A 12991-nucleotide genomic window follows, 5' to 3' on the forward strand; every position below is an offset into this window, starting at 1 on the left:
TGGTGTGGCTCTGGCGCAGGCTGGTGGTTGCAGCTCCGATTAGATCCCTAGCCTGGGAACCTCCATATGCTGCAGGAGCGGCCCAAGAAATTGCAAAAGACAAAAAATAAAATAAAATAAAAAATAAAATTGAAAATGTATATAGTTTATGGCCCAGGAATTTTATTTCTACATATTAAACCCAAGAAGATATGTACAAAGAATTTATTGCAGCATTATTTATAGTAGCAAAAATAAGAAATGATCTAAATGTCTATAAAACAATGACTGGATAAATAAAATATAGTAGTCAGTGACTGTACAGAACAGTAAAACGTAGTATTTGACTGAGTCCCCTTGTGATGAAATATTATACAACTTATAAGAAGGATAGACAAGTTCTACACAATATCTACATGAATACATCTCAAAACATAAAAGAGTACAAAAAGCAATTTGCCAAAAGATAAAAAAAAGTGTTCCATTTACATAAATTTTAAAAGTGTTCAAAGCAATACTTAGTTGAGATTAACATATACACACTACTATATATAAAATAGGTAAGTAACAAGGACCTACTATATATCACAAGAAAATCTACTTAATACTCTATAATAAACTATATGGGAAAAGGTTCTGAGAAAGTGGATATATGTATGTGTATAAGTGATTCATTTAGCTGTACACCTGAAACTAACACATTATAAGTCAATTATACTCCAATAAAATTTTTAAAAAGTATACAAAGCAATACCTATAGAGTTGTGCTGTCCAATAGGAACATGTGGTTACTGAGCATTTGAAATTTAAATAGTGTGGCTAAGAAACTAAATTTTTATCTTATATATTTCAATTAACTTAAATCTTAAAACCAAAGCAATGTAAACTATGTTTTTCCATTAAGAACTAATATTTCAATGACACCGCCTTTCACTTTATCCATTATGATGTAAAATATTGTTGTGCTGTTGTACATGAGTAATTTTTGTTTTTTAAGAGTGGCTGTTAGAAAAGTTTACATTATACATGTGGTTTGCATCATATTTCTATTAAACAGTATTGCTATACATTCTTCTTAAAGAAGCATTAAGTGTATTTAAAGCTATTTTTGAAATGGACTGAAAGAAGCGACACTGAAGTCATAATATTGGCTGCTTCTGGTCAGGGAGGGAGGGAAGAATGGGAATAAATGTGAGAATCAAAATAAAAGGAAACTCTACTTTCTGTGGTTTTGTTTCCTGTATTCAAAAGTGATAAAGCAAAGAGGTAGATAATCTAAGTACAGCAAAATCTGGGGTTACATGGAGGTATACAGAAGAAATTCATGAAGCTGTTAACTTAGGATTGTGCACATCACTATCAGTTATCCTTCATAAGAAAGTAAAGAAATAAAATTATTATTTAGGATCTTTGCATCTATGTTCATAGGTGAAAGAGGCAATAATTTTCTTATGTTACCTTGCTTGGTTTTAGCATCAAGATTATACAAGCCTCAGAACACTAGTTTGACATCTTTCACTCTTGAATGTTTTTTGAACTGTAGAAGGACCTCCCAGAGTCATTGTAAGGAGCAATTAAATAATATATGAGTGCATGTTGAATAACACAAAGCTCTGAAACGTATAAAGAATCAGTCTCTTATCATTACCATTATATTTCAAATTTTTTCTTATATATAAACTATTCACTTCACATTGGAAATCATTTCTGCTTGGCTTCAACAAGGACAGCCCTGAAGATTCCAAATTAGTTTTGTTTGGAAAAAGAGAGCGCGAGAGCAGGGTTTAGGGATATGAATATCAAATGCAGATAATCAGAGTTAACACAGAGATATGAATCAAGTTCTGAATGTGGTTTGGATAGAAATAAATGAGCACTCACTTGTACTTGACTCTTAGCCTAAAAAAATATTAAATAAGATATGTTCCATTTCAATTTTCTTTAATTGTGGCACATTAGCCGCTCTCCAAATTGCCTTTAATATGAAAGATGAAATCATTTCAAAACACTTGTATTGAACACTAAAATGATGATATAGATGCCTTGCTTTAATAATTCTGGCATACTTTCCTAAATCCTAAAAAAAAATGTGGTATATAAATAATTGTAATGAGTGGACAAATCACCACTTTTTTTAATAAATTTTAGCTACTCCCAGGCTTGAGACTTGAGTGGCAAACATCCAGGGGAAGTGTTAGAAGAATTGCCAAGGAGAATTAGGGTAGGGCCAGAGGCTTTCACATTACATGTAAGTACAAGCAAACCCCAGTGAGGAAAATATTATCCCTATTTAATTATAAACAAACTGAGATCAGAGGTTAAGTAACATGTGAGCAATCATAGGACCAGAAGACTCGCATCAAGCCTGGAATCAAGATCTCTCCTCCTCCAAGCCCCCCCCTTTCTACTTCTATCAACTAGGGAGGCAGAGGTTCCCACCCCATTTGAAAGTGAACTAGTGAAAATTGAAAAGTGACTCAGAGTAATCACAGATGAACAACATTAGCTGCAACAGGCACATTTGAATGTCATCTGAACATCTTGTGGTTTTGAAGAATTATCCCTTTTCCCAGGACGAGCAAAGTCCAAGCCCATTACATGCCATACATCTTCCAGAAGACATAAATATTTTCCCTTGTTTCTTCATTTCTCTAACTTGTCAGACATAATGAAAACAGAACAGCTTACCAGTAAGCGATGGTTTCTCTTTTTTTCAGTAGACTCTATTAAAGCTTAATTAAGTGACAATCAGAAGACAATTAAAAATTAAAGAATGATAAAAGTTAAATGTTTTCAATACATCCAGAAAAACCACAGGTAAATGTAAATCAGAGAGATAGGCATAGAAAGGGAAAATCGTTTAAACAATAATAAATCACCAAGCATACCATGTTTAGAGACTGTCCAATGAGGCAACTCCATCAGGTCACTTCCAGTGTGTTCACACTAACATTGTCAGGATGGCTTGTCCAGAGCAGTCCTGTCCTCAGCAGCAGGGGTCCCTGGCTGGAGATCTATTTAAGTGCAGTCATGTTAGAGCCCTAGGTAAATCACAGAGGGGGAGATGAGGAAGGCGACTTGGGAACTCAGCCCTGGGAAATCCTAGCCTAATCAGCACACGAATCATTTAGTGATCATTATTATAATTACTGCTAAATTATTGTTGTGCTGGGGGACAGGGAGAAGGCCTATTTTTGCACTCTGATTTCACTGAAGTTTCCAAGATGACTATTTAAATTTCCAGAATAAATAATTTCCTTTCCCACGATTGTCTCAGAGAAGCCAAGGCTTCCCCTGTGACTTTCAATTCTAGTTCTCTAATCTTAATTTTTCACTGGCCTTGGGCAAGGCATTAGAGTGCTCCATGCCCTAATTTCTCTAGTCACTAAATAGCAATAATGATGCCTGCTCTTTGGGGGCTGTAAGACTGATTGCTTAAAGATTGCTAGACACTTTGAAAAAGAAACCACTGTGGGAAGAAAGAGTATAGTTTTTAGGGGAAGGCACAATGTAAACATCTTTGAGTCTTTTATCAGCTTCTTTCCATTTATTCTGAACTTCTCTTAGCTCTTCAAGGTCACTCAACTTCTTCCCACCTCAGCTTCTGCCTACAATTGGATCCCTATGCATGAAAAATGATTCCCTCATCTTGTTGCTGCTCCACATCCCTTGATTAACTCCTACTTATCCTCTTGTCTCAGCTTAAGCGACCCTTCCTTGGAAAAGCTTCATAAAAGCAGGTACAGGATCTGTCTTGGTCACCACTACATGACTAGCACCTAGCACAGCACGTGACAGGTGGAAAAGACTCTATCAATTTGTTTTTTATTTATTTATTTAACAAATGTATGTGAGATCTTGGGCAATTCATTTAATCACTCTGGGGCTTGGTTTTCTCATTTACAAAATAAACAGCTAAAATAAATCATCTCCAGTGTACTTTTAATGCTAACTTTCTGATATTATGAGTTGGGGGTCAGGATCCTCTCATTGATCTTAAACCCTTTTTTCATTTTATTCTGCCTGATGCTTAATTTTATGTGTCAACTTGGCTGGATCATGAAGTGTCTACATACATATTTAGTCAAGCATTACTTTAGATGTTTCTTTTTTTGTCTTTTTAGGGCTGCACCCTAAAAAGCATATGGATGTTCCCAGGTTGGGGTCAAATCAGAGCTGCAGCTGCCAGCATACACCACAGCCACAGCAACACAAGATCAAAGTCACGTCTGCAACCTACACCATGGTTCATCGCAATGCTGGATCTTTAATCCACTGAGAGAGGCCAGGGATCAAACCTGCATCTTCATGCATACTAGTCAAGGTTCGTTACCACCAAGTCACCATGGGAACTCCTATTTTAGATGCTTCTGTTGAGGATGAGATTGACATTTAAATTGGTGGACTTTGAGTAAAACCGATTGCCCTCCATTGTATAGGTGGGCCTCACCCAACCAGTAGAAAGCCTGAGAAGAATAAAAAGACTGTCCAAGGTTAAGCAAGAGAAATTTTTTCAGCACTCTGGACTTCATCTGCAGCCTAAACTCTTCTTGGTTATATAATAGACTTCCTTCAGATTAAAATTGGAATATTATTTTCCTTGGGTCTCCAGCCTGCTGGCACACCCTGCAGATTCTTGACCTGACAGCTTGCTATAATCACATGAGCCAGTTCCTTTTAACAAATATCTGTCTTCTATATATCAATCTATGTGCATTCTTACATGTATATGTGTGTGTGTGTGTATGCAACATTCTGAAACATTTTGTTTCTTTGGAGAACTCTAATACAACCACATAGTCCTTCCTATTCCTAAAGAGTAGTATAATTCTACTCCAAACTCAGGAGGGTAGATTCAGACTCCAGATTTGAAGACCTGGAGGGAACTGATGCTGGGTACCTGTCAGAGTCAGGAAGAACTTTAACAAGAGTAGCGCTAGGTATCAGCCTATTTGTCTTCTCTACACCAGTTTCCCAGTCTGGCTCTGAACAAGGTAGATGTGAAGATTTCAAGGTAGATGTGTGATTTATTTCACTTAACATAATGCCCTCAAGGTTCATCCATGTTGTAGCATATGTCAGAATTCCACTTCTTTTTGAGATTGAATAGTATCCCATTGCAGGTATATACTACATTTTGTTTATCTCTATTCATCCATTGATGGACACTTGTGTTGTCTCCACCCTTTTGGCTATTGTGAATAATATTCTATGAACATGAGTATGCAAATGTCTGTTCAAGTTACCAGAAGTAGGATTGCTAGAAATGAAGCTAACTTTTAATCAAGCTGCTGGCATAGCCACTCAGAATAATTACTTCAAGTAACTTGAAAATAAAATCACTATATTTTTACTGTACCTCCCTAGAAGGATGTATCCTAAAAATAGAAAAATAGCAAACAATTAAATAATAAATTACATTAAATGTAAATCAAAAATAAAATAATTATATGTATGTCATCAGGAACCAAGATTTTCACTGTAAAACAAAAGAAATAGTAATATAAGATCAAAGAATATAACTGAAAAGCCAGTTATCTTGAAATATTTCTCTCAATAAAAAGAATTCACATTCCTGTCTACTGAGAGGACCTAGAAACAATGACAACTCAGAGGTAATGAGCATTCCCAGTGTCAAGCTTATGGTCTCTAAATGCCATTTTTCTGTAAAAGAAGTCTGACTCAGAGTTCCTGCTGTGGTGCAGTAGGTTAAGAATCTGACTGCATTGGCTTGGGTTGCTGTAGAGGCTTGGGTTTAATTCCTAGCCTGGCACAGTGGGTTAAAGGACCCCGCATTGCCACTACTGTGGCATAGGCCGCAGCTATGGCTCAGATTTTACCCCTGGCCCAGGAACTTCCATATGATGTGGGTGCAGCCGTTAAAGAAAGAAAGGAGGGAGGGAGGGAGGGAAGGAAGCAAGGAAGGAAGGAAGGAAGGAGGAAGGAAGGAAGGAAAGATGGAAGGAAGGAAGGAAAGAAGGAAAGAAAGAGAAGAGAAAAGAAAGAACTTTTAAAAAAAAGAAAAAAAAGAAATTGGGGCTCTTTGGAAAGATGGCTGATTCCAGTTCTGCAGCAGAAAATATACAAAATGGGGAATTCCCATCGTGGCTCAGCAGAAATGAATCTGACTAGCATCCATGAGGATGCAGGTTCGATCCCTGGCCTTGCTCAGTGGGTTAAGGATCTGGTGTTGCCATGAGCTGTGGTGTAGGTCACAGATGAGGCTCAGATTTGGCGTTGTTGTAGCTGTGGTGTAGGCCAGCGGCTACAGCTCCAATTCCACCCATAGCCTGGGAATTTCCATGTGCTGTGGGTGGGGCCCTAAAAAAAACAAGAAAAAAGAGAAAGAAAGAAAATATATAAAATGATCCTGAAACACTTTGTTGTACCAGGAAACAAGGAAGTTATCACAGGACACTGAAGATGTGCCAAAGGGACAAAAGAACCAATTTGAAAGGAAAAGCACTGGCCAAGGATAAGAAAATTTGAACAGCTAAAAGAATAAGAACTCTACTGGAACAAAACAATATGTAAAATTCATAACTTCAGAGATATACTCAAAAAAGAAAGAAACATCATTGATCACCTTTGGAAATAGCAAGGATACCAACTTATATTCTGAAATTTAGTAAGGGGAAATAATTAAGCATATATTCTACCTTTCCACAACAAACCCTATTTTTAAAGTAACAAAACTTAACAAGGGGCAGTTCTTTATTATCAAAGAACTCTAAAAGTAAGAACAAAAGAAATGATAGAATTTTTAAATGGCACATTTTGCAATTCATAATGAAATAGTGGATCAAGGCTGCATTCATTTTCCCTTATTAGGTAATGGTTGGTGAGAAATTTTACGTCTTTATTAGGCTGATAACACCTAAACACACTAATAAATCTTATAATCTAAAAATGAGGCTCCTGGAGTTCCCATGTGGCTCAGTGGTTAACAAACCCGACTAGTATCCATGAGGATGCGGGTTCAATCCCTGACCTTGCTCAGTGGGCTAAGGATCCGGCATTGCTGTGAGCTGTGATGTAGGTCATAGACATAGCTTGGATCCTGAGTTGGTATGGCTGTGGTTTAGGCCGTCAGCTGCAGCTCCAATTCAACACCTAGCCTGGGAACTTCTATATGCTGTGGGCGCGGTCCTAAAAAGACAAAAGACCAAAAAAAAATTAAAGATAAAATGGGGCCTCCTGATAAGATGCAAGAGAAAGCACACAGCACCACTTCTGAAGCACTCTTTCAAAGCAAATGAAAAACAGTCAAACTCGGTTTCAGCAAATAAATGAAATTTAGGGAGTGGTGTGTACAACTATAGAATAGAGACTTAAGTGATCTATCAGCCAAATACAAAGTGTAAGCCCCTTTGGATCTTGACTCAAACATATCAACTATAATAGGAACTTTTTGAGACAACTGTTAAAATTTAAACATGGACTGGGTATTAGACGATGGTAGTTTGACTAGATGTAACACTGGTACTTTTGTTAAGTTGGGGCAGCACTCTTCTCTATTAGTGACACTGAAATATTTAGACATGAAATAATATAATGTCTGAGATTTGCTTTAAAATCCTTCCACCAAACAGAAAGTTGTAAAGTATGGGATACAAAATATGGGGAAATAGAATGTGTTGCTCACCTTGACTCTTAGCTTGTCAGTGATGGTAACCAGGACTCAGTGTCTACTCCTGTTGCCTGCACTTGCTGACTGGCAGCCATGGTGTGTGAGTGCATCTCTATCCACATTGGCCAAGCTGGTGTCCAGATCAGCAGTGCCTGCTGGGAGCTATACTGCCTGGAACAGATACCAAGTAACAAGACCCCTGGGGGAGGAGATGACTCCTTCAACACCTTCTTTAAGTGAGATAGGAGCTGGCAAGCATGTGCCCAGGGCAGGTTTGTAGACCTGGAACCCACAGTCATTGATGAAGTTAGCACTGGCACCTACTGCCTGCTCTTCCACCCTGAGCAGCTCATCACAGGCAAAAAAGATGCTGCCAATAACTATTCCAGAAGTCACTATCCCATTGGCAAGGAGATCATTGACCTCATCTTGGACCCAGTTCAGAACTGGCTGACCAGTGCACAGGTCTTCAGGGCTTCTTGGTTTTCCACAGCTTTGGTTGGGGAAACTGGTTCTGGGTTCACCTCTCTGCTGATGGAACGTTTCTCTGTCGATTATGGGAATAAGTCCAAGCTGGAATTCTCCATTTATTCAGCCCCCTAGGTTTCCACAGCTGTAGGTGAGCCTTACATTTCCATCCTTACCACCCACACCACCGTGGAGAACTCTGATTGTGCCTTCATGGTAGACAATGAGGCCATCTATGACATCTTTCATAGAAACCTTGATATTGAGCACCCATCCTACACTACTCTGAACCACCTCATTAGCCAGATTGTGTCCTCCATCACTGCTTCTCTGAGGTTTGATGGAGCCATGAATGTTGATCTGACAGAATTCCAGACCAGCTTGTTGCCCTACTCCTGCATCCATTTCCCTCTGGCCACATATGCCCCTGTCATCTCTGCTGAGAAAGTCTACTGTAGCAGAGATCACCAATGCTTGCTTTAGGCCAGCCAACCAGATGGTGAAATTTGATCCTCGCCATGGTAAATACATGGCCTGCTGCCTGTTGTACCGTGGCGTCACGGTTCCCGAAGAAGTCAATGCCACCATTGCCACCATAAAGACCAAGCACAGCATTCAGTTTGTGGACTGGTGCCCCAATGGCTTAAAAGCTGGCATTGATAACCAGCCACCCACTGTGGTCCCTTGTGGAGATCTGGCAAAAGTACAGAGGGCTGTGTGCGTGCTGAGCAACACCACAGCCATCAATGAGACCTGGGCTCACCTGGACCACAAGTTTGACCTGACATATGCCAAGCATGCCTTTGTTCGCTGGTACGTGGATGAGGGCATGGAGGAAGGAGAGTTTTCTGAGGCCAGTAAGAACATGGCTGCCCTTGAGAAGGATTATGAGTAGGTTGGTGTGGATTCTGTTGAGGGAGAGGGAGAAGGAGAGGAAGAAGGAGAAGAATACTAATTACTATTCCTTTAAGCTCTGCAGCATGTCATACTCAGAATTTCAGCTTCAGCATTAGCTGACAGGAGTAAAAGCTTTCTGATTAGATTGTCTTCAGTTTTAACTATGATCATATATTACTTTTTCCATATGTACCTGTAAGATTTTTTCTGTCATGTCTCAAAAAGTAAAGGCTTTAAGAAAGAAAAAAAAAGGAGCTCCCATCATGGCGCAGTGATTAACGAATCTGACTAGCAACCATGAGATCGTGGGTTTGATCCCTGGCCTTGCTCAGTGGGTTAAGGATCTGGTGTTGCCATGAGGTGCAGTGTAGGCCACAGACACGGCTCAGATCTGGCGTTGCTATGGCTCTGGCATAGGCCAGGGGCTATAGCTCCGATTAGACCCCTAGCCTGGGAACCTCCATGTGCCATGGGTACGGCCCTAAAAAGCAAAAAAAAAAAAAAAAAAAAAAATTCTATTCCATTTTGGCTCATCCCTAAAAGTTCTAGAATAATACACTAGAAATTAGTCCCATAAGAAAGTCTAACATTTTTCTAGACTAAAGAAAAATCACATTTTCCATATGTGAAAAATACCATAAATGAAAACAATCAATTCAAACTCCAGGTGACCAGTTGTGCGTTGTTAAATCAGCACACTATCAAATAAATTCAGTCTGGACAGTTTCTCATTAAGCTCAGCAAGTTCTCTGTCTCTTTCTTCTTTTCAGTCTGCAAGTACTAGCAAAATAACAGCCAGATATCAATGAGAAGTCAGAGCAGATCATCAAAAACAAGAGAAGCATGACAATTCCTCCATGATGGAACATTTATTAAAATGAGACTAGGATTAAAAAAAAAATGGTAGCACTGGTGACATCTGTTATGTCACACAGTTTAAAGGGCAGGACTTAATTTTTACGTTACACTTTATTTCAAAGTTCAAAATGCAAAGGAAGAAATAAATAACTTTTACTCAAAAGTTATTTTTAATTCAAATGGATTAAAGACCTAAATATTTAAGACCTGAAGCCATAAAAATCTTAAAAGAGAACACAGGCATAACACTTTGTCATAAATTATAACAATTTTTTCAGATGTATTCTAAGGCAAAAGAAATAAAAGCAAAAATAAACAAATAGGACCTAATTAAACTTAAAAACTTTTGCACAGCAAAGGAAACTATCCACAAAACAGAAACCTACAGAATGGGGAAAAAAATTTCAAATGATATGACTAACAAGGGATTACTATCATAAACATATAAAGAGCTCATACAACTCAATATCAAAAAAAAAAAAAAAAAAACACATGGCTGAGAGTTCCCATTGTGGCTCAGCAGATTAAGAACCTGACTGGTATCCATGAGGACACAAGTTCTATCCCTGGCCTTGCTCAGTGGGTTAAGGATCCAGGGTTGCTGCAAGATGTGGTGTACGTCACAGATGTGGCTCAGATCTGGCTTTGCTGTGGCTGTGGTGTAGGCCAGCAGATGCAGCTCTGATTTGACTCCTAGCCTGGGAAATTCCATATGCCAAAGGTATATCCCTAAAAACAAAAAAAAGTCGTATTAAAAAAAAATTTTTTTAAATGGGCAGAAGACCTGAATAGACATCTTCCCAAAGAAGACATACAGATGGTTAACAGGCACATGAAAAGATGTTCAACATTGCTAATCATGGGAGTTTCTGGTGTGGCTCAGTGGTTAATGAATCCTTAGACCCCTAGCCTGGGAACCTCCATGTGCCGCGGGAACAGCCCTAGAAAAGGCAATAAGACCAATAAATAAATAAATAACATTGGTAATCATCAGAGAAATGCTAATCATCAGAGAAATGCAAATCCAAACCGCAATGAGATATCACCTCACATGTCAGAATGGCTACTATAAAAAAAGTCTACAAGGAAGTGTCCGTTGTGGCTAGGTGGAAATGAATGGCAGGCTAGGGGTCGAATAGGAGCTACAGCTTCTGTCTTACACCACAGCCACAGCAACGTGGGATCCTTAAACCCACTGAGAAAGGCCAGGGATCAAACCCACATCCTCATGGATACCAGTCAGATTCGTTTCCACTGCACAACAATGGGAATTCCAATAATAACTTTTTAAAATTCAATTTTATTGAATTATAGTTTGTTTACAATGTTGTGTTAATTTCTGCTACATAGAAAAGTGATTAAGCCATACATATACACATATCTTTTCCTATATAGATTATCATACAACATTGAGTAGATTTCCCTGTGCTATGTGGCAGGTTCCCTCTGATTATCCCTTCCATATTCAGAAGCGTGCATTGCCAATCCCAAACCCTAATCCATCCCTCCCACTGCCCTCCCCCTTTAGTAACTATAAATTTCTTGTTGAATAACTTTTAATAAGACAAGCTATAAAAATACTGAATCACTACATTGTACACCTGAAACTAATATCATAAATCAACCATACCTCAGTTCTTTTAAGAGAGACCCCCAAAGGTAGTTTGAGTTCATAACAGCACTGTTCATAATTGCAAAACACTAGAAAAAACCTCGTTGTCCACAGCTAGGAAAATAGTTGAATAAACTATGGCACATCCATCCACACAATGGAGGACTAAAAAGAAGAACGAGGAAAATCTCTGCAAACTGATATGGTGGAATTTCTAGGACACACTGTTAAGTGAAAAAACAAAATATAAAAAATTAACTGTAAAATGACACCTTTTTATAAAAAGGAAGGGGATATAAGTAAATATACACGTGTCTGCTCATTCATTCAAAAAAATCACCAAGATAATAAGACAGACACTTTTGGTATTGATCAACCACAAGGAGAAAACTGGGGAAAATGATAGAAGAAATTGGTGGAGTGGAAGTATTACTACTCTGAGTAGTTGTTTACAGTTTTGTGTTATGTGAAGCCACATAAATGTTTCACATGCTCCCCAAAAGAAAGAAAATGAATAAAATTAAGAAATATGGAAAAGGGAAACTAAAAACTATCCATGGGTTTTTGTTTTGTTTTTGCTGAGAACAATATTAAGTGCATATATTCAAGATACAGCTTGCTTGTTGGTTCTGGAAATATTTTGTTTAGGCTTTATAGTCTGTTTCTATATCTCTACCATCATGAAAACATAGGTTAGTAACAGCTGGGCTTCCAAAATATTATTAGAATAAAAAGTAGTGCTTATATATAACACAGAATCTAATTTTTAATGTGCATAAAATTGTGTACTTCCCTAAGTGACATTTGAAAACATTTGAAATCATCTTTTGGTGTGCCTAAAATTGGGCAGATTCAAAATAAACATCATAGTTTTGCCCTCTTATAGCATTGCACTCCTTCTGTTCTGTCTTATTTAGTGTGGAGTCCTTCATGACAACCCTCATGATGGTGCCTCAGCTTACCCCAAAGAAATGAGAAATTGTTAGAAGTTACCTCCGACATGATACTGTTAAGTGAAAAAACAAAATACAAAAAATTACCTGTTAAATGACATGAAATAGGTAATATTTAGGATAAACTCTCTCTCTCCTCTCTCTCTCTCTCTCTTTTTTTTTTTTTTTTTTTTTCTTTTGGTCTTTTTAGGACTGCACCCGGGGCATATGGAAGTTCCCAGGCTAGGGGTCAAATCAGAGCTGCTGCTGCTGGCCTACACCATAGTCATAGTAATGCAGGATCCAAGCTGTGTCTGACCCACATCACAGCTCACAGCAATGCTGGCTCCTTAATCCACCAAGCAAGGCCAGGAGTCAAACCCAAACAACTGGGTTAGCTACCACTGAGCCATGACAGGAAATCCTAAACTCTTTATATAAGACGGCACTAGCCTATTTTTCTTCTAATAGATAACCATTCACTCTCTCGTGACCCTGTTGCCTGTCTGTAAAATTATAATCCTTTTTACAATTTCTTATTTTACAAAGGGCTTCATTCAGCTTAAATCTGATAGAGTCAACTTTTAGTTCCAGAATCTATATGGTGAATTTTCC

General features: G+C 38.2%; 1 pseudogene; it reads left to right on the forward strand.

Moving 5' to 3' along the window:
* LOC100628104 lies at window positions 7703-9032 on the forward strand (annotated as a pseudogene).

Source organism: Sus scrofa, chromosome 13 (assembly GCF_000003025.6).
Source record: "Sus scrofa isolate TJ Tabasco breed Duroc chromosome 13, Sscrofa11.1, whole genome shotgun sequence".
Classification (NCBI taxonomy): domain Eukaryota; kingdom Metazoa; phylum Chordata; class Mammalia; order Artiodactyla; family Suidae; genus Sus; species Sus scrofa.